We start from the raw sequence: 23,095 nt of genomic DNA, 5'->3' as shown, positions 1-23,095 counted from the left end.
TTGTCTTGTGTATTTGTGTTTGTTGTTGGAATTATCAAGTATGGGGAAAGAATATGGTCTCTTCACTGTGGTTCCTTTACAAGCCTTGAGAATTCAAGTGGACATCGTTACAAAGTGTTGCCACCGCTTGATAAAAAAGAAGACATGAACGAGGAATCTAATAGCCGAGTGAGCATTAGTGGTGGCTATGATAGTACTGTTTATATGGCTCTGTGTTCAATGCCACACGTCTATGATATCTTTTCAGGACACAACCTCATTTTAGAATCTGCCCCCCCCCCCCCCCCCCCCCCCCCCGCCCCCAGATCGGATGCTAGATGACAGCAAAAAGGTGATCAAGACGGTCAGTATTATTCTAAGTTTGATGTATGCTGATCTCTACACTAAGGCTCTTGTGGTCAGAACAAGGAGTGGCATCATATTTAGATGCATCTCTCAGATGTCCGCGGTTGTTGCTTTTGCTCTGTTCCATGCAAATGACAAGCAGAGGTATAGCAATATTGACATTGCAATCACTTATTCACTTCTTGTGGGAGTCTTTTCCCTGGAACTGTGTGCAATGTTTATTTCCATGATGTCACCCTGGACATGGGCATGGCTGATGGTTCGAAAGTGGGATAAGCTTGCCATGTTGTCCTGGTTAATTTTTTCTAGTGATATTAGGCGGCCGAAGGAGAAGCAGTGTTCGCTACAGTCAATGGGGCAGTACAACTTTTTGAGCTGGGTGACTGGGAGTGGCCATGCGAGAACATTCAAGCAACGAGTGATGACCATGTGCACATGGCTTGTGAGTTTGGTCCGTGTTGAAAGGAAGAAAATATTTTGGATGAGCAAGCTGTTAGACACTGAGTATGTGGATGTGGATGAGATGATTATGGAGTGTGTTGCAAAGGAGATTAGTTACTTGAGTGAAGATGAAGGATCCAGTAAGAGTATTAACGAAGAATGGCTGGAAATTTTGGCAGTTTCTCCAGATTTTGGTATGACTATTTTGATGATGGTTCAATTGACTGATGACTGTTTGAGTAAATATGCTCTTTTTGGTCCTGCGGACATGAAGGCAAATACTGAAACAGTGGATATGATTGCGGTATGCAGAAAACTATGCAACTACATGATGTACCTAGTGATGTCCAAACAAGGAGGATTCTACTCACCAATGGTGATCCTAGTGATGGTGACGTGGAGGAGACATATGCCTTCCCTGTCCCTACAGCAACAGCAATTGGACCGGAAGAAGCTAGCAGCAGGTAACCCTGCCGCAGATTTACCATTTCCCTTCTATTTATTCGACTGGTTGATATGTTTTGCATGAAGCCAAAAACTTTACCCATGTCTTATTTGGTTTATTTGTTTTCTCATCTTTTCAGCATTACGGCGGGTGTAATAAACCGATGGCAGCATCTTGCACGCCGCCTGCGCTCCATGCCGCCAGGACGTGCTGATTCTTCCCCTCGCATTGTGGGTAATCAAATGTATGAGCAGTAGTATATATCAAGGTTCTGCTACTCTAGTACTACTGAGACTATTTGCTATACTGATGTTTGTACGAACCGACTCCCTCGTTTAAAAACTTGTAATGAATAAATGAATAAAATAAACGAATCATGACTTCATGAGGTGTTTTGCCGTGTAATGTATCAACCACCGAGTTGGGTGCTCTGCTCTATGTAGAGGGTTTCACCTGACGTTTAAATTTGCATATTGTTTGTAAGACTTGCATATTGTTTGTGTTGGTTTTGACCTGTTGAAATCGGGTACATCCCTGCTTGATAAAAAAAAAACATTCGCATGTTCATTTTAAAGAAAATTATCCAATAACGCTGCATCCTGCCTCTGACTGCCGTAACACGGCAGTCACAAGTAAAAGCAGAGAAAACCAGTAGTTCAAATCAAGGACAAGAGACTAAAGATAACAAAACTGCAAACACCTTCCTCTCATAATCCAAAAGCTGAGATATAAAGCACGACCACTAAGCAACCTTTCTATGGCTATCGCCTGATTTGCTCTATTTACATTGAACTTCCAAGTCCCAACGGAGCATACATTTCCTTTGTGCTTTCATCACCGGAGACACGTTGATGCAGCGGCTGTCCAAATATAACTGAGCATGCCCATTCCGTGGCTCATCGACTTGCAGGGCGGGTACAAGGGTACGCCATGCACATAGCCAGGCATGGCGAGGAGGACCATCCATGCCTCGTCCCTCACAGGGAGCTGCATGCAGGGTCGGTGACGAGGTCGACTCGTCGATGCCGGCTCTGGTGAGCACCGTGAATGGGGAGGTGAAACGGGACCTGAACACGGTCATGGCAACGCAGGCGCCGCTGTGGTCCCACACGTTGGTGATGACAGCAAACTTGGTGAGTGCGCCGGTAAGCGGGTGGAGGAGGCGGATGGCGCCGGTGGCCTTGTCGCAGAGGACGACGAGGCCGTCATTATAGGAGAGGAGATCAGTGGCGGATCCAGGATTTGAAGTTACCTGGGGCGGATTTTTAAAGGTAACAAAAAAATCAAAGTCACGATACAATCAAATAAGACAATCTACAGAATTAATTGGCCAATTAGTATGCATTTATGCAAGACGATCGATGCACTGAATTATTCGTAGTTTCATTCTCTAGATGTAGGCGAAAAATATATAACGCAAAAAAATATATAAAGAATCAATCTGCTTCATATTCTTTCTTCTTCTCTATTCCTGCTCGTCGCTCGACTTGAGCTCCATCGAATCTGCTCGACTTCCATGGCGGCCACAAGCACTAGGGGATACCTTGGTTCCCAAAATTTACCCGGGGCGGCCGCCCCTACACGACCCTATGCTGGCGCCGCGCCTGGAGGAGATGGCTGGTCGCGAGCAGCCACCGGCGCCCGCGTCGGGCTGGACCTCCCGGTGCTCGCGACTAGCCACCTCCTCTGCTATGCCGATGGCCTCTAGTGTATATAGCAGTCACACCGGTGTCAGGCTACTTCTAACAAATCAGATCCATTTCCCCCTTCCTCTGCTTAGGGACAAACAGAGGACAGTCACGGGGAAATACAGACTGTTTGTTTCTTTGTTTACCATTTTAGAAAGACATGCCAAACTGCAGTACAAGCTGTACTCCGCCTCTGTCGCTGCAGCCAGGTGTCGCTAGCTTCTCCCTACAACCAGGATTTTGTGGGAGTCATCGCCCTCTTCTTCCTCTCCCGCGCCCCTCCACCCAATTCCGATTCCGATCGTGCCCGTGCTACAACAGCAGGTGCCAGGACTTCAAGCAAAGCCAGATGAGCAACATCCTATCTTTCTTAATAATTCAGACGCTGACCCCTTCGCCACCACCTTCAATCTTACATGTGCTGCCAAATAGACCCACAAAAAAATTGTGTCCTGCCACGAACTGCTACACAATGAACAACAAGGCAAGGTAATTGTATTTCACAGCATGCACCTGGTTGGATTCTCATGGCAGCGATTCTGGATCAAGGAGCTAGCGACCAGGTTGTTGAGTATAATGTTTATTAGGAAAGACGAGATAGACTAGGATTTGTTCTGGCTTGTCTTGTACTCCAAGTTAATCATTGTACTCCTATATATATGCCCATGAGGCTCAAGCAATACATCAAACTATTCCATCAATCTCTCTCTCTTCTAACATGGTATCTATCGTAAGTCGATCCTAAACCCTATCCGCCGCCGCTTCCGCACCTGTGCGCCGCCCCCGGGGCGGTCGGCCTCCATGACCGCCGCCAGGGGCCGCGCCACCCGTACCTAGGGTTCGTCCGCCGGTCATGTTGACCGGCTGCCCTAAAGAGTCTTTTCCCCGATCCTTTGATCCGGGTTTTCTCTCTATCACCAGTCGCTTTGATTGGCGTCTACTTTTTGGTTTTTCGGTCTATGTGATCCGGTTTGCGTCGCCCACCGCCGCCATCGACCCCGTGCGCCTCTACTCCAACACCAGCGCGATTGGCCAGCTTCTTCACCGACCCGGCGGCCTCGCGCGTCCTTCGTGCGTCTGCCCGTCGGTCGCCCCGATGCGGCGGCCTCGCACGTCGTCCGCGCATCGGCCCGCCCGTCACCCCGACCCGGCGGCCACGCGTCATGCGGCGGCCCTTCGCTGCCGCCGTTCGCGCGACGGCCCGCCCGTCGATCTACGCTGGCGTCACCGCCCTGCTCCCACCGGGACTCCTGCATCACCTCGACCCGGCGGCCTCGCGCCATGCGGCGGCCAATCATAGCCGCCCTGCCGCCCGCCACCGCCGGCTTCATCTCGGACTCCGCCGCCACCACGCCTCCGGCGAGCGGCGTCACCGACCTCGTGCGCGATCGGCTTGATCATCCGCTCGCCGCCGCGATCCGCCTCAACTACGCCGCGCGACCGACCTGGCCCGTCGGTCACGCGCGCCTTCACAGGTCCCGTGAAGATCGTCCCCGAGTTCAGCGCGCCTCTCCACCTATCGAGCATCAGGCTGCCGCTGCGTCGCCCCGTCGGGCCGCCGCGCCGTCGCCCCGTGGTTCTTCTCCCGGCTGCACCAACCCGTGTCACCGCTGCGTCGCCCCTTCGAGCCGTAGTGCCGCGGCCCCGCGGTCCCCCGTCGCCTCGAGGGCGTCCACTCTAGACCGTCCCGTGGCTACATCGACCCTCGCACCGCCGCTGCGTCGCCCCGTCGGGCCGTAGCGAGCGTGGCACGCGGTCCACGCCGTCGTCACGAGGGCGTCCCCGCGGTTGCACCGACTCGCGAACCGCCGTTGCGTCGCCCCTTCGGGCCGCAGCGTCGCGGCCCGCGGTCCCCGCCGCCGCCCCGAGGTCTTCCCGCCGTCGCCCCGACCCGCCTGCCGCCGCTGCGTCGCCCCTTTGGGCCGTAGCACCGGGCCCGCGGTCCACTCCATCGTCGCCGCGCGTCGACCTCCCGTGGTATGTGCCGTGCCATCTCCCTTGGCGCGGGAACACCACCGTCCGCGCCGGTCTTCATCACGCTGTCAGGGTTCTTCGCCTACTTCGAGCACCGCCGCCGCACTCCTAACCTAGCCGCCGCCGCCGCCATCAGGCCGCCGCTGCCGCTCTTCTTTGGTTGCCGCCGCCGCTACCTTTGTAGCCGCCGCCGCCGCCCGTCCACCCCCTTCGTCTTCGTCCAGCACCAGCTCGTCGCCAGCGTCGCCGTCATCTACCCCGACCGCTTCATCTACTCCGACAACCGCGGGCGACATTGGCCCCTCGCCGATTGGCACCGCAACCGTCGTCGAGTCTTTCTCTGCTGGACTCTCCGACTTCTCCGACATGGCGTACAGCTCGTGCAGGTCCCTCGTCTACGCATGCCCGGTGCTGGCAACACCGGTGCGTGCCTTCGTCTACGACGTGTCCCCGGGCCTGGCAAGCCTGGTGCGGCGCTTCGTCAACTTCGTCTTCGTCGGTCAACGCATGCCCGGTGCTGGCAACACCGGTGCGTGTCTTCGTCTATGATGTGTCCCCGGGCTTGGCAAACCCGCCGCAACGCGTCGTCAACAACATCTTCTTCCCGGCGCACCACTACTTCGACACCGATGCGCCCATGCTAACTCGGCGCCTCCTTGCGCCCGCGGCTCCACGGCGACTTCCTCGACACCGGCCACCCTGACTCGACATCGACCACGGCATTCTTCGCATGGCTACCTCGACCACGGCTCCACCACCCACGCTCTCGGCTACCTCGACAAACGGCACAAAGGGCTACCGCCTTGCTTGAGCAACCTCGTTGGTTGCTACTCCAGCCACGACTCCGCGATGCATCGACCGTGACGACTGTGGGGGGGTGTCCGTCGGCTTGCCTTCGGATTCTTCTTCAGTCTCACCGTCTGCGTCGCTATCGTTGTGACTGCAGGGGGATGTTGAGTATAATGTTTATTAGGAAAGACGAGATAGACTAGGATTTGTTCTGGCTTGTCTTGTACTCCAAGTAGATCATTGTACTTCTATATATATGCCCATGAGGCTCAAGCAATACATCAAACTATTCCACCAATCTCTCTCTCTCTTCTAACACAGGTGTAGGCTGAAGAATGAAGCCGCATTTGGTTCACTGCATCCAAGGAAGAGAATAACGAGGAGTAAGTCAATAAGAATATCACAAGGTGATGGACTTCAAGATCATGATCCCAGGCTACTCATGGATGTGCGGCGCACAGTTCAAGGATTATGTTTGGCGTTGGCACAGTAGCACATGGAACAGTACGTAGAAACTTCATCCACCGGGCAGAACCATCAGTGCATTGCTGTTGCAGCGGCAGAAGCCATCCTTAACCAACCTGCTCTTTTGCTTCCAATGAGGTTGATCTACATAACTAAATAAGATATTTTTCGGCATCAGCTGTACTAGCAGTACTGCATCTAACAGGAATACGGAAAAAAGGCAGATAACAACTGAGGGACAACAAGTAATTAATTAGACTAGTCCAGTAAGCCTCCACACCACACCGTCGCCAAACTAACCAGCTACTAGTCCAGACCCAATAAGTAACAAACAAAGGACTAAGAAAAACAGATAAAAAACTCCATTGCTGTTTGTTTACCCTGTTCAAGAAACAACAGACCGCGGTAAACATGGTGCTTGCCACTCGATGACAATGCCAGCGTGCGGCATTCATTTGTCGGACTCCCCCACCCGCCCGCAGTCTCCGTCCTCCACTCATGGCCCCAGGCACTACTGTCTGCCACCCAAACCTCTGCATTTGCTGCTCGTCCGCCGTTTTTTCCTCTCTGTAGAACTTACACTGAAGACTTCAAGCAAGCTTTCTCTTCTTACAAAGAGAACACTGAGCATTTCCCTGGTAGCTTCCATACGTGTTTGCAATGGGGCTAACATAAGCCGATTGGTGAGTGGGTGACCAGCGTACGATCAAGATGGGTTTCACTCACTGCAGCCTAGGGAGAATAGAATGGTGAAAAGCCATTAAGGATAATACCACTAATCAGGAGATTCAAAGAGACATTAAGAACCAAGCCTAGTACTCACGAGTGAGCACCATGCAGCTCAAGAACTTCTTCCGGCTTTTGTATAGTAGAACTTGGAGCAGTTCAAAACTGCATCCACCAGTCTGAATCAACCATAACTGGCATTAGCTCTACTCACAGTCTCGATCAAAGTGAAGTGTGGAACAGACCAATAAGAGTGGAACAGATCAATCAGTATTTACAAAAGATTCTCATGTAAGCTGTCCAACACAAGTCAATCCTGTGCACAAGTGACATCGTGATTAAGAGTTGACTGATCAGGTAAAAAACTTCCCTATTCTGTCATCAACACCAATGCAAACATAAAAGACAATTCGATATGCCAGTATAAAGATTAGGAGTTTATCTGAAGTCCTAAGAGATGCTGCTCTGGATAGGTTCTTTTTTGCCAATAGAAAGTCGAAGACAGTCTTTGCTCAACCTTAAGGACAGCCTCACAAAGGTAATTTATGTGTAGTGTTCACGGGTTAAGGATAGTATCAAGCAACCAAATAATCTTTTTTCATTCTGAACCGTAAGTCAATACATAGTCCTACTTTTTTGCATAAACACCAAACAATTACACAACCACCTTCAATACATATCCAATTGGGGAACATAGTCAGTACTTGTGCTTGTCCTAGTGAAAGTAGGGTTAGGAGTAGTAGTCCGGCTATGTTAGTACGAGGTGTCCGGGTCGTACCTAGTTAGGCTAGGTTGATTAGGCAAGTTGTGAATGAGGCACAAGTTCCGTAAAGAAAGAATTACTACGTCCGTTACCATTTACTCGTCGTGGTTTTACACGACGAGTAAATCGGAACGGAGGGAGTAGGTGCTAGCGGTTCTTTCTAGTGAATGTTCAAACTGGGCTTGTGGCGACGGAGAGCTCAGTTGGAATTGGTTAGTTCCATTCGTATATAGGTTGAGGGTGCATATATGTCTCGCTTCACGCAGGACAGAAAGAAACCTCCTGTGGGAGGCCACAACCTTGGTGTATTTCACATTTTTGTTTTTTGTTTTTTGCGTTCCTTTTTATCTTTAGTTTACACTTCCAAATATTCTAAGTAATTATATTGCCAAAACACTTTACATTAAATTTTGAAAAAAATTATTAACCAAGTATCTTAAAAATGTTTAATGTGTATAGAGAAAATATTTCTGAAGTATCAAAATTGTTAATGAAGCATTTGAAAAAAATGTTAAACATTTATTGTAAAATGTTATATAAGCATTTGTAAAATTATAAATGCGTACATAGAAAATGATGATGTATTAAGAAAAATTAATCTTGAATTTCAAAAATGTTAATCAAGCATTTTTAAAAACTCTAAAATGTGCATAGGGAAAATCATGACCATGTATTCAAAAAAGGTTAAGCTTGTATTTAAGAAATGTTAATCGTGTATTAGAAAAATATGTCAGACATATACCAAAAAAGGCGCAATGTGTACGGTAAACATAGATATAAACATTTATATGTTTTCAAAAAAAATTAATCATGTATTTTGAAATATTAAACATGTATATAAAAACTGTTTTTGATGTAAATATTGAATGTCTACTGAAAACTGGGAAAGAAAGTAAACAAAGAATACCGAGAAAGAAACAAAAATACTGAAGAAAAAAATAGGAAAGAGAAACCAAATGAAAACTGATGAAAACACAAAAGGTCCAAGAGATAACGTGAAGAAACAAAAAACCAAACAGAAACAAATAAACGGTAAAGATAGAAAAGGCCGATAAAGAAATAAAGAAACCCGTTGAAAAAAAGAGAAAAACAAAATAAATGGAGAAAAAACAAAGTAAACAGAAAGAAAAACGTCATACAAAGGACCAAGAAAAAATAAAGAATGAAAACCGGACCAACCAACAAATAGACAGAAGAGAAAGAAACCCGAGAGCCAGTAAGCGAGCGAGCATCGATGCGAATGAACCCAAAGAGACAACGAACCAAAAAAGGGGAATCGATTAATTACGTAAGCTTGCCAGTATAAACTAGAACCAGGATGATTGGATGCGCTTTGCTATGCCATTGGTGTTGTTAGATTTCTTTAAAAAAGTAATCACCCTATTTCAAAATATAAGGTGTATTAATTTTTGAAAATGGAACAAATTTCTAGAGAAATATATCAAAATCAATATCAAATCGGTATTTTTTAGATTCATCGGGAAATACATTTCTATACATTTGTTGTTTAATATTGTGGATGTTGATATTTTTGCTCTAAACTTGGTCAAAGTTAAAAGAAATTTTACTTTCTAAAAACTAATACCCCTTATATTTTGGAACTAATGGAATATTTAGTTTGGCGGGCGGGAGAGATGATAGAGTGTGTTTTATTTTCATTTATAACGCGTTGATTTGGTGGGGCATTGCATGGTATTATTCTGTGGTATCCGCTAACGAACCGATATTTATGTGGGGACATTTTTTTTGTTGGTGGTTGCATATATTATATTGGTGCTACAATACCAAATGGGGCGCTTCTTTTTTTAGGTGGTGGCAGGGTGCGCGGGATTGATATGTTTTTATAGGCCGGTTTGTGCTACTTGACTTGAAAAATCGTTTGCCCAGTCAAAATCGTAACTCAAATCCAAAATTGAATACCTCAGTTCAATGGAACAGCTTCGAAATTAGGGAAGAAGAGCGTGAGAAATTGTTGACGCGGTCAAAATCGGATGACCCAATTCTGAATTAAATACCTCAATTGATGTGGTTTAATTCTATGTTATTCTCTAACGAGCCTACATTTATGTGGGGAAATTTCGTGTCTGTGGTTGCATGTACTATATTGATGCTACAATATCACATGATGGCGCTTTTCTTTTTTTCTAGGTGGTGGGACGTTATGCGCGATGGATATGTTTTTATAGATCTGTTGCTGCTGATTAATTTGAAAATTCAATGTCCCGGTAAAAATCGTAAACCAAATCGAAATTGAATACCTCTATAGAATTGAATGAAAGAGATTCAAAATCTGGGAACATAGTGAATTAAAAGAATTGAACGGGAGGGCTTGAGAAATTGTTGACCCGGTCCAAATCGGATTACTCAATTGGAAATTGAATACCTCAATTAATTGTGATGCCTTGAAATTAGGAAGCATAGTGTATAGTATACTCCCTCCGTTCCTAAATATAGGTCTTTGTAGAGATTTCAACAAGTGACTACATACGGAACAAAATGAATGAATCTACGCTCTAAAATATGTCTATATACATTCGTATGTGGTAGTCCATTTGAAATCTCTAAAAAGACTTATATTTAGGAACGGAGGGAGTAAAAGAATTGAATCATGGAGCTTTGATAAATTGTTGACCCGATAAAAATTGGATGACCCAATCCTAATTAGAGACCTAAATTGAATGTGGGGTCTTTAAAACTAGGAAACATAGTGTCATATTGGACTAGAAGATTTGGGCATGCTTTGCCGCGTCGTTGATGTCATTGCGTTTTCATAAAAAAAAATTACTCCATCTATTACAAAATATAAGGTGTATTAGTTTTTACAAATGTAAAACCTCTTTAAGTTTGACCACATTTCTGTGGAAATATATCAATACCCATAATATCAAATCGGATTTTTAGATTCATCATGAAATGAATTTTTATATTTCATTTATTTAGTATTGTGGATGTTGATATTTTTGGCTCTGAACTTGGTCAAAGTTAAGAGAATTTGACTTTTCGATAAACTAATACACCTTATATTTTGGAACAGAATGAGTATTTGATTTGGATAGTGAGGAACATGATGGAGTGTGTGTCTTTTTATTCATATGATGCGGTGTTCTCATGGGCCTTTCGTAGTGTGATTTTGTTTATCTGCTAATCAACTCAGACATATGTGGCATAGTTTTCTACGTTGATGGTTGCATGTACTATATTGGTGTTGGAGAACGTAGTAATTTAAAAAAAATTCCTACCCACACGCAAGAGCGTTTGAATAACGCGGATGATGTAGTCGTACGTCTTCACGCCCCGACCGATCAAGCACCGAAACTACGGAACCTCCAAGTTCTAGCACACGTTCATCTCGATAACGTTCCCCGAACTCCGATCCAGCAAAGTGTCGGGGAAGAGTTCCATCAGCACGATGGCGTGGTGACGATCTTGATGTTCTACCGTCGCAGGGCTTCGCCTAAGCACCGCTACAATATTATCGAGGACTATGGTGGAGGGGGGCACCGCACACGGCTAAGAGATCAAGAGATCAATTGTTGTGTCTATGGGGTGCCCCCCTGCCCCCGTATATAAAGGAGCAAGGGGGGAGGCGGCCGGCCTAGAGGAGGGCGCGCCAAGGGGGGAGTCCTACTCCCACCGGGAGTAGGACTCCTCCTTTCCTTGTTGGAGTAGGAGAGAAGAAAAGAGGAGGAGAGGGAAAAGGAAAAGGGGGCTGCGCCCCTTGTCCAATTCGGACCAGAGGGGGGGCGCATGCCTCCTTCCTTTTGGCCTCTCTCCTCTATTCCCGTATGGCCCGATAAGGCCTATATACTCCCCGGCGAATTCCCGTAACTCTCCGGTACTCCGAAAAATATCCGAATCACTCGGAACCTTTCCGATGTCCGAATATAGTCGTCCAATATATCGATCTTTACATCTCGACCATTTCGAGACTCCTCGTCATGTCCCCAATCTCATCCGGGACTCCGAACTCCTTCGGTACATCAAAACTGATAAACTCATAATAAAACTGTCATCGAAACCTTAAGCGTGCGGACCCTACGGGTTCGAGAACTACGTAGACATGACCGAAACATATTTCCGGTCAATAACCAATAGCGGAACCTGGATGCTCATATTGGCTCCCACATATTCTACGAAGATCTTTATCGGTCAAACCGCATAATAACATACGTTGTTCCCTTTGTCATCGGTATGTTACTTGCCCGAGATTCGATCGTCGGTATCTCAATACCTAGCTCAATCTTGTTACCGGCAAGTCTCTTTACTCGTTCCGTAATGCATCATCCCGCAACTAACTCATTAGTCACATTGCTTGCAAGGCTTATAGTGATGTGCATTACCAAGGGGGCCCAGAGATACCTCTCCGATAATCGGAGTGACAAATCCTAATCTCGAAATACGCCAACTCAACATGTACCTTCGGAGACACCTGTAGAGCTCCTTTATAATCACCCAGTTACGTTGTGACGTTTGGTAGCACACAAAGTGTTCCTTCGGTAAACGGGAGTTGCATAATCTCATAGTCATAGGAACATGTATAAGTCATGAAGAAAGCAATAGCAACATACTAAACGATCAAGTGCTAAGCTAACGGAATGGGTCAAGTCAATCACATCATTCTACTAATGATGTGATCCCGTTAATCAAATGACAACTCATGTCTATGGTTAGGAAACATAACCATCTTTGATTAATGAGCTAGTCAAGTAGAGGCATACTAGTGACATTAAGTTTGTCTATATATTCACACATGTATTATGTTTCCTGTTAATACAATTCTAGCATAAATATTAAACATCTATCATGAAATAAGGAAATAAATAATAACTTTATTATTGCCTCTAGTGCATATTTCCTTCAGTCTCCCACTTGCACTAGAGTCAATAATCTAGTTCACATCGCCATGTGATTTAACACCACATATCTGTATACGATTAACACCCATAGTTCACATCGTCATGTGACGAACACCCAAAGGGTTTACTAGAGTCAATAATCTACTTCACATAGCTATGTGATTAACACCCAAAGAGTACTGAGGTGTGATCATGTTTTGCTCGTGAGAGAAGCTTAGTCAACGGGTCTGTCACATTCAGAGCCGTATGTATTTTGCAAATATTCTATGTTTACAATGCTCTGCATGGAGCTACTCTAGCTAATTGCTTCCATTTTCAATATGTATCCAGATTGAGACTTAGAGTCATCTGGATCGGTGTAAAAGCTTGCACCGATGTAAATCTTTATGACGGGCTCTTTTATCACCTCCATAATCGAGAAATATTTCCTTAGTCCTTACTAAGGATATTCTTGACCAATGTCCAGTGATCTACTTCTAGATCACTATTGTACTCCCTTGCCAAATTCAGAGCAAGATATACAATAGGTCTGGTACATAGCATAGCATACTTTATAGAACCTATGACTGAGGCATAGGGAATGACTTTCATTCTCTTTTCTATTTTCTGCTGTGGTCGGGATTTGAGTCTTACTCAATTTCACACCTTTGCAACACAGGCAAGAACTCTTTCTTTGACTGATCCATTTTAAACTATTTCAAAATTTCGACAAGGTATGTACTTATTGAAAATCTTATCAAGCATCTTGATCTATCTCAATAGATCTTGATGCTCAATATGTAAGTAGCTTTACTGAGGTCTTTCTTTTAAAGAACTCATTTCAAATACTCCTTTATGCTTTCCAGAAAAATTCTACATCATTTCTGATCAACAATATGTTACTCACATATATTTATCAGAAAAGTGGTAGTGCTCCCACTCACTTTATTGTAAATACAGGCTTCACCGCAAATCTGTATAAAACTATATGCTTTCATCTACTTATCAAAGCGTATATTCCAACTCTGAGATGCTTGCACCAGTTCATAGATGGATCGCTGGAGCTTGCACATTTTGTTAGCACATTTAGGATTGACAAAACCTTCTGGTTGCATCATATACAACTTTTCTTTAAGAAAAACAATTAAGGAATGCAGTTTTGACATCCATTTGCCAGATTTCATAAAATGTGGCAATTGCTAACATGATTCAGACAGACTTAAGCATCGCTACAGTTGAGAAAATCTCATTGTAGTCAACACTTTGAACTTGTCAAAAACCTTTTTGCGACAAGTTGAGCTTCGTAGATAGTAACACTACTATCAGCATCTGTGTTCCTCTTGAAGATCCATTTATACAATATGGCTTGCCGATCATCGGGCAACTCCACCAAAATCCACACTTTGTTCTCATACATGGATCCCATCTCAGATTTCATGGCCTCAAGCCATTTCACGGAATCTGGGCTCATCATCGCTTCCTCATAGTTCGTAGGTTCATCATGGTCTAGTAACATGACTTCCAGAACAGGATTACCGTACCACTCTGGTGTGGACTGTACTTTGGAAGACCTACGAGGTTTTGTAGTAACTTGATCTGAAGTTCATGATCATCATCATTAGCTTCCTCACTAATTGGTGTAGGAATCACTGGAACTAATTTCTGTGATGAACTACTTTCCAATTCGGTAGAAGGTACAAATTACCTTATCAAGCTCTACTTTCCTCCCACTCACTTCTTTCGAGAGAAACTCCTTCTCTAGAAAGGATCCATTCTTAGCAATGAATGTTTTGCCTTCGGATCTGTGATAGAAGGTGTACCCAACAGTTTCCTTTGGGTATTCTATGAAGACGCACTTCTCCGATTTGGGTTCGAGCTTATCAGGTTGAATACCTTTTTTTCACATAAGCATCGTAACTCCAAACTTTAAGAAACGACAGCTTAGGTTTACTGCTAAACCATAGTTCATATGGTGTCGTCTCAACGGATTTAGATGGTGCCCTATTAAACGTGAATGCAGCTGTCTCTAATGCATAACCCCAAAAGGATAGTGGTAAACCGATAACAGACATCATAGATTGCACCATATATAGTAAAGTACGATTACGACGTTCGGACACACCATTACATTGTGGTGTTCCAGGTGGCGTGAGTTGCGAAACTATTTCACATTGTTTCAAATGAAGACCAAACTCGTAACTCCAATATTCGTCTCCACGATCAGATCATAGAAACTTTATTTTTCTTGTTACGATGATTTTCCACTTCACTCTGAAATTATTTGAACTTTTCAGATGTTTCAGACTTATGTTTCATCAAGTAGATATACATATATCTGCTCAAATCATCTGTGAAGGTCAGAAAATAACGATACGCGCCGCGAGCCTTAACACTCATCGGATCGTATACATCGGTATGTATTATTTCCAATAAGTCAATAGCTCGTTCCATTGTTCCGGAGAACGGAGTTTTAGTCATCTTGCCCAAAAGGCACGGTTCGCAGGTATCAAATGATTCATAACCAAGTGATTCTAAAAATCCATCTTTTATGGAGTTTCTTCATGCGCTTTACATCGATATGACCCAAACGGCAGTGCCACAAATAAGTTGCACTATCATTATTAACTTTGCATCTTTTGGCATCAATATTATGAATATGTGTATTACTGCGATCAAGATCCAACAAACAATTTTCATTAGGTGTATGATCATTGAAGGTCTTATTCATGTAAACAGAATAACAATTATTCTCTAACTTTAAATGAATAACCGTATCCCAATAAACATGATAAAATCATATTCATTCTCAACGCAAACGCCAAATAACATTTATTTAGGTTTAAAACTAATCCCGAAAGTATAGAGAGTGTGCGATGATGATCATATCAATCTTGGAACTACTTCCAACACTCATCGTCACTTCCCCTTCAACTAGTCTCTGTTTATTCTGTAACTCCTGTTTCGAGTTACTAATTTTAGCAACCGAACAAGTATCAAATACGCAGGGGCTACTATAACCACTAGTAAGGCACACATCAATAACTTGTATATCAAATATACCCTTGTTCACTTTGTCATCCTTCTTATCCACCAAAAGATGAGAGGAAGTACAAAATCATAAAGACATCCGTTCAAAGTATTCTTTTTTCGGAACCATTCAAAACTACTCTGTGAAAAATACATCAGTACAAATATAGACATAGATCAGTACGAGTACTCTGGTTTTTAGACATGAAAAAACAACACAATGGGCTTCACCTTATTCAAAATTACTTTTAAACGGTTTTGAAGTAGAGAAAACATTTAACATGACTAAGCTTGGCATTTTTGATAGCTATCCACCAGTATATTATTTGCCCCATTTCGACAAACTTTTTAAAAAAACCGCGTTCAAAACCAAATTTAACTGCATTTGAATTTGTATTTAAAACGTAAGGAATTAGAAAAAACTTTCTACACGCAAAAGTTGCGCATTTTCCATAGCTTTCCAACGCCGTATCATTTACATCAATCCGACAAACCGTTTGCAAAAAACAATGAAAAAACATTTCGCCCAGAGTTTCACCGTTTTGCAAATTACTTTTAAATCATATAGAAGTTGAAAAAATAGTACATACATGGAAGATGCGAATTTTCACAAGCTTTCCAACGCCATCTCATTTGCTCAATTCCGACAAACCGTTTGAAAATTAAGTAGAAAATACGATTCGTGTTTTCGGTTTTGAAAAAAACGGTTTTTTCAAAACTGCTCTTAAAACATAATTTTTTGGCAAAAACAAATTGTAAGATTGTAATGTAGATGTCAAGAGCTTTCCAACGATATATTACACGCCCCGTTTCGACAAAACAATTGCAAAAAAAATTGAACTAAAGAAGACGATTTTTAACAGCAACAAAAAGCATCAGTTCAACCGCTCGAATTTTATCATTTCAACCGTTTGAATTCATCAGTTCAAGTAGGGTAACAAAATAATATTCTGTTACGCGTAACATATATATTCTACTACCGGGTGTAGTTACTCCCACTTTTGTTTCATACGTTCTACGTAGTATCTATCATATCGAAGAGTATATACGTGTAGTATATAGTATATAAGAATGTTTAGGTAATATATATACTACTTTTTTGGTAGTATGTATCATATTTTACGCATACTCTATTTCACGTACAAATATGTACGTATTTCACAAATACAATAAAATTATGAGCTTACTTACAATTTTTTCATATAAATCGCTTGGAAATATCTTAGGTATAGTATATGAACATACTAAAAATAATAAAGTAGAATATATACTACCAGATGGTAGTATATGAGAAACGGGTGTAGCTACACCCGGTAGTAGGATGCATTTTCTCTCTCTCTCTCTCTCTCTCTCTCTCTCTCTCTCTCTCTCTATATATATATATATATATATATATATATATATATATATATATATATATATATTCTGATCACAACATGAACTTCCCGAGTAGCGCACCTGACGTTCTCCGAGTACTAGGTTGAACTTCAGCTAAAATGTGTTCAAATGAAGCTTGCGATATACCGTTGGAAAGCTATGGACACCAATATCATGACCCAAGTTAAATTTTTGGCAAAATATAAGTGGTTTAAGAGCAGTTTTGAAAACCGTTTTTTCTTCATACAAAAAACGTGAATCGTATTTTCGATCGCATTTCTAAAACGTTTATCGGAATGAGGCAAATAATACGGCGTTGGAAAGCTGCTGCAAAACCGCTAATTCGACATGTTGAAAGTTTTTTCTAATTCCCTATGGATAAATAGTAATTTGGAAAATCGTAAAATTTTGCAAACCGAACAGCCGAGTTCATATTTTCAATGTAATTTCTAAACGGCTAATCCAATTAATGCAAATGATATGGCATTGCAAAGCTTGTGAAAATGCGCTACTTTTTCATGTTAAAAGTCTTTTCTAATTTGGAACAGTTTAAAAGTAAATTAGAAAACGGTACAAGTTCCACCGAGTTTGTACTTTCAACCTACTTTTTTAACCGTACATTCGAATGCAACAAATGATATGGCGAAACTTTTTCGTATATATTGTTTCTCCCAATTCCTTACGGTTTTAAGTCACATTTGAAAATGGCTAAAAACATATTTTTGGCATAATTTCTACAAACTTTATTGGAATGGGGCAAATAATATACCTCTGAAAAGCTACAGAAAATGCGAAACTTTTTCATGTTGATGGTTTTCTCTGATTCCTCGCCATTTTCAAGTAATTGTAAAAATGGCGAAATCATTCATTCTGCCTTTATTGCGAAACAGATTCTTCGAAAATGCACCGCGTGAAGAACCTGAACTTCTCGGCACGTGTACCTGAACTTAACTCTGTTTTTCACGTGATTGTTTTGCCCGTAGCTCTCCATCCACTCACCGGAATTGAGCAAGTAATATACCGGTGGAAAGCTGATGTAAACACGCAACTTTCCCGTGTTGATCATTTTGTCATACCCGCGATGATTTTAATAGTTTTTCATCTGAAATTCATCCACTGTAGTAGTTGAACTTCCTGTTGTTTTCAGTTGATCTTCTGTGACGTATTTCCGTTTGTAATTTTCTCATCCATTCGTCAGTGTTACACAAATGATATTCCTTTTGTACAAACCTTTCTCACAATAAATTTTTTAACTTTCTCCGACGGAGGACTTGAACTTATAACAACAAAACTTTTAGCCTTTGATTTTTTATTCTTTTTTAATACAAAATGTACACCGTGTAGTACGTGAACTTCTGGCAGTTATCAATCTAAATTTCTCTCGGTTACATGAAAATATGTTAGTTTTTTATGAATTTTTAATTAGATTTTCTTAATCCTATTTTTATGAATTTTGAAGCGCTCTATTTTTAAAAGTTGAACTTCTTGTTATTTTATTTTTGAACTTCCTGTTTCCATTCTTTGATAACGAGGAAGATCTGTGGTTTCTATAATCATCAAACTTCTCCAACTTTTTAATATGGACTTCCTGGTTTTATTTCTTAATCTTTTTTTATGAAATTTTCATGCGTTCTATTTTTAAAAGTTGAACTTCTTGTTTTTTATTTTTGAACTTCTTGTTTCCATTCTTTAATAACGAGGCAAATCTGAGTTCTCAATAATCATCGAACTTCTATATCAAATCGCTCTAACTTTTTTTATTTGAATGTATGTTTAGAAATATGAAATTTTTAGTTTTATTAGAAACATCACACTTCTTTGTTATTTTGAATTTAACTTATTTGTTTTATTGTTTAGTAACCAAAAAAATCGAGTTTTTAATTAAATATAAAAACTTCTCCACATTTTTAAATTAAATGTCTTGGTTTTATTCGTTAGTAACGAGAAAACTGAGTTTTTAATGTACATTGAATTACTCTGTTTTTTAAAATTGAACTTCTTGGTTTAATCTTTAGTATCAGGGAAAATTCTAATTTAAAAAAAAGGGGAAAATCTATTTAAAACTTTTTTTGTAGTTCCCTTTTTTTAATTTGAACTTATTAATTATGCTTTAGAACGAGAATCTGAGTTTTTTTATCAACTGTGAACTTCTCTGTTATTTTAATTTGAATTTCTTAGTTTTATTCTTTAGTAACGAGGAAAAACGAGTTTTTTGAACCTCTTTGTTTTAAAATTTTGAACTTCTTGGTTCTATTTTTTAATAATGTGAAAAATCTGAATTATTTATAGAAATCGAACTTCACCATTTTAAAATTTGAAATTCTTAGTTTTATTGGTTAGTAATGGGGAAAATGCTTTTTTTATATAAACAATGATACCGTGCCGTTATTTTTAATTTGAACTTCTAGTTTTTATAGAATGGGGAAAATCAGTTTTTATACAATCTTTTGAAATGCTCTTATTTTTAATTTGAAGTTCTCTGGGTTTTTTACAAACGGGGAAAATCCGTTATAAAGATTTTTGAACTACTTTGTTTAACTTCTTGCTCAACATTTTTGAACTTCCAAAATTTTCTTTTAGATATTGAAAACTTTATTTTTTTTAACGTTTACCCGCTTCGGTTTTTGAATTTTAACTTCTTATAGAATTTTGTCGTGACATTTTATGCATTTTTTGCTTTTCGGTGAAATGGCCTAGGCGGTCCCTTTTTTCAGTCGATGATTTTTCTTTTGCACGTGGTACACGTGAACTCAGAATTTCTGAAACATGAACTTCGCGTGCTATTAATGTTTTTTAGGAAACTCCATAGTTTTTATTCTTTGAATTCCATGATTTTTGTTTACATTTTTTTGTTTGAACTTCGATGTCTGTTACAGCTGAACTTTCGAAATCACACCTTTTTTATACACATTTTCCCTTGAATCCATCATATGCAAAAAAATAGGAAAATTTGGGTAGATTCTCATAAGCAGTAGGACAAACATTTAGAGGGCACCCGTAATAGTTTTTTTATTTTATTCAGTGTACTACGCACAAGCACATGGACAATACATCCACACAGAAATTTGGCTCACCTAAAATGAAAAAGATTCCAGTGTCACTTGACGACCATATAAGCATTTGGAATTAGACTTTATAAACTTTTCAAACTGCTCCATTTTTATTTTTTTGAATTTCTTGGTTTATTCTATGGTAGCAGGGAAAACCACATGTTTGTAATAAACATTGAAGCACCCTATATATTTAAATTTGAAATTCAAGGTATTTTTTTAGAAATGGTTAAACTTACAAAATGAAATTATATTTTTTTTACTTTCTATGATTCGCTTTTTTGTCTCGTGACATTTTAAGGCATTTTTTTGCTATCGGTGAAATGGTCTAGGCGGTCCTTTTTTTCATTGATGAAATTCTTCAGTATGTGGTACGCCTGAACTTATGAATTTCTAAAACATGAACTTCGCATTTATATCTAGTAAGTATAGTGTCAGTCTGCTCGCTGTGAACCTGTGTAGACATTTATAGGAAAGAAATTATCAAGGCAGACAAATGTAAAATTCCTGGAATACCAACCTAGAAGTTATGTTCGCAATGGTCATATGTAAAATTAGAAAAAACTTCACCTAGAACAGCACTTCTGTTGTACGTTCTTTTCCACAACTAATACTAGAATAAGCTCCCCCAAGCATTAAAACAAACAGGTAGAGGGCACACTCAAATTGTTAGAAACGTATGTAGCTTTCTTGCGTACTTATAAAAAAGGCACTAACTAGTGGTCAAATTGAAGTAGACGTCTCCACCACTCTTTTCATTAGTACTCTCTCACCCTATCCTCACCACACGATGCCATCTGTCTCTCTCTAGAGTTCTCTCCACTGTATACTGAAGCTTTCAAAGCATAGTGCATATGCAGAAGTTGACAGCTTACCTAGTGTTATCCATCTCTCTGGTAGCACAAGTATACGACAACAAAAACAAAAAAGATGACGTTTTGCAACTGAACTGGACGTCATACTTGTATAAGGGAAATTACTACCCCGCTTATGCAGGTGCAGAAATCTGAATTATTCAGAAGGGAGAAACTCTGAACTTGTAGCTCGATAGAACCCGAACTTTTGCTCTATTTGTGATTTGGGAGACTGAGGAGTGGCAGCGCAATAGTATACGTTTGTGTACGGATCCATAGTGCATAGCTTCCACAAAAGTTGTACACAAATTATCTCTGAAGAAGGAGGTAACTTGAAGTCAAACTAATCCCGACTCTGAACTTTCCTGTAGCCTTTTGCTTTAACTGAAGCATGCTTGGGGAAAGTTGAACAGTGATTGACTTTTCCCCAAATCTCTAGTTCGTTCCATTCCAAGCACCCAACAGGGAAAGCAGAGTGATGGGGACGGCCCCAGAAATTCGGAGCACGGGTGTGGCTACTCGCTGGCCGGCAATGGAACTCAACGACGGTGTCGGAGAGGCACTACTGAAGTTCAGGTTCAGGTGCCCCCGCAGGCCATGGCCAGGCCAGCGCATGGACCCTTGCGAGAAACGGCCATCCGTAGGGCAGCCAACATAGAGCGGGCAGGTGCCTGGTGCGGCCGACATCGACAGAGGCGAGTTGGTCGGTGGCACGAGTGGCGCTCCACTAGTGGTGGCCAGCGTGCTGACCTCGTGCGGCATGTGCTGCTGGGTAGTTGTCGCTAGCAAGATGCTACCTCAAGAAGGTCAAGGCGACTGCCGCGCGAAGGTCGACAGGGGGTGCGTGCTGTTAGCCGGAGCTGTGCGAGGTCGGTGATGGCAGGTAGCTCCTCTTTGTTGCTGGCGACCCTCACTTGTTGAGGTTGATGGCGGCTGGTCGGCGTATGCGCTCCGACATGGCGCAGATGAAGGAAGCAGCGACCCTGGCCAAATAAAAGGGAGCGCGGGGCGCGCGGCAGTAGCGATGGGCGCGGGGCGCAGGAAGGTTGTGGTCGGGGTGGGGCTCGGAGGTGGGATGCGGGAGCGCGCGGGGTCGGCGGCGACGCGAATCGAACTCCAGCGACAGCGCTTGGGGACGGTGGCTCTGACCTCCCTTGCGTCCCGCATCGCCGGACGGGAGGGTCCGCGGGAGGATGTCGGCGGCGCTGGATGCGAGCCACGGCAGGTGGCGGCGGGGTTGCGCGGGAGGACGACGACGAAAGGGGATCGGGGCGGGCCGGTCTGTCGCTGAGTTTTCCTTTTTTTTTATCTCGGAAACATCCGTCGGCTCCTATATAGGCACACGGTGATTCAAATAACTATTCTAATCCTGAGATTAGAATAGTATTGTATATATATATGTATATATATATCTATATATATATCTATATATATATACACACACATGTCGTCTATTCTACAATCGATGATAGAATAATATTCTGCAATAATCTCGTACTGCCCGGAATAAGGATCTGGTACTGCTTTCGCATAACACTATCGTACTTCTTTTTCGTAAAGTCGGTACTGCTCTTCTGTACTTGCGAAGTAATTCATTAATAAATTCTAAACCGCTTGCTTCCTCTCTTTCTAAGCCCGAGCTTACTCTGCATCTATGATTCCCTTTCAAAACCCTCTACCCTTTCGCTTGCTAGGCTGCCAGCCACCCCTACCAGCCCAACACCACCAAATCAACCACCGCCGACTCCTCCGGCGAGATGCTTCTCCCGCTCCGTCGCCTCTCGGGCCCCCTCCGCCGCTCCCTCTCCACCGTCGCGTCGCGCCCCGCCTGGGCGATGGTCTACCGGATCTCCACAACGGAGGAGTCCGCGGCCGCGCGGCGCGCGTCCGTCGCGCTCGCCCAGCCCCCGCTCGCCTCCCACGTCTCCGTCCCCAGGCGCGCCTTCGGCCTGGACCCGCTCCCGGACACGGCCAGCGCCGACGGCCGGCCGCCCGTCAACCTCTTCAGCTTCGGCGCCCCGGCCCGCGAGCAGGGCTCCCCCTGCCGGCGAGCTCCGGACAGAAACTCTTCAACGTCTTCGGCAGCGGCGTGCTCGCCGCGAGCGGCGACGGCCTCCTCCTGCTCGGCACTTTCTGGAACCGCGCCAGCACCGCCAGCATCTTCCAGCACCAGGTCCCGTCCCCCGCCCCGTTCGAGGTCCTCGACCAGGCATACGCGCGCTCCTCCTGCTCCTTCTGTACTTGCCCGGAATAAAGAAGTTTTTGTACTGCTCAAAATGATTAAATTGTACTCCCATAATTTCTTCCAGAGAACTC

Source organism: Triticum aestivum, chromosome 7B (assembly GCF_018294505.1).
Source record: "Triticum aestivum cultivar Chinese Spring chromosome 7B, IWGSC CS RefSeq v2.1, whole genome shotgun sequence".
NCBI classification, from domain to species: Eukaryota; Viridiplantae; Streptophyta; class Magnoliopsida; order Poales; family Poaceae; genus Triticum; species Triticum aestivum.
This window is presented reverse-complemented; position numbering follows the sequence as displayed.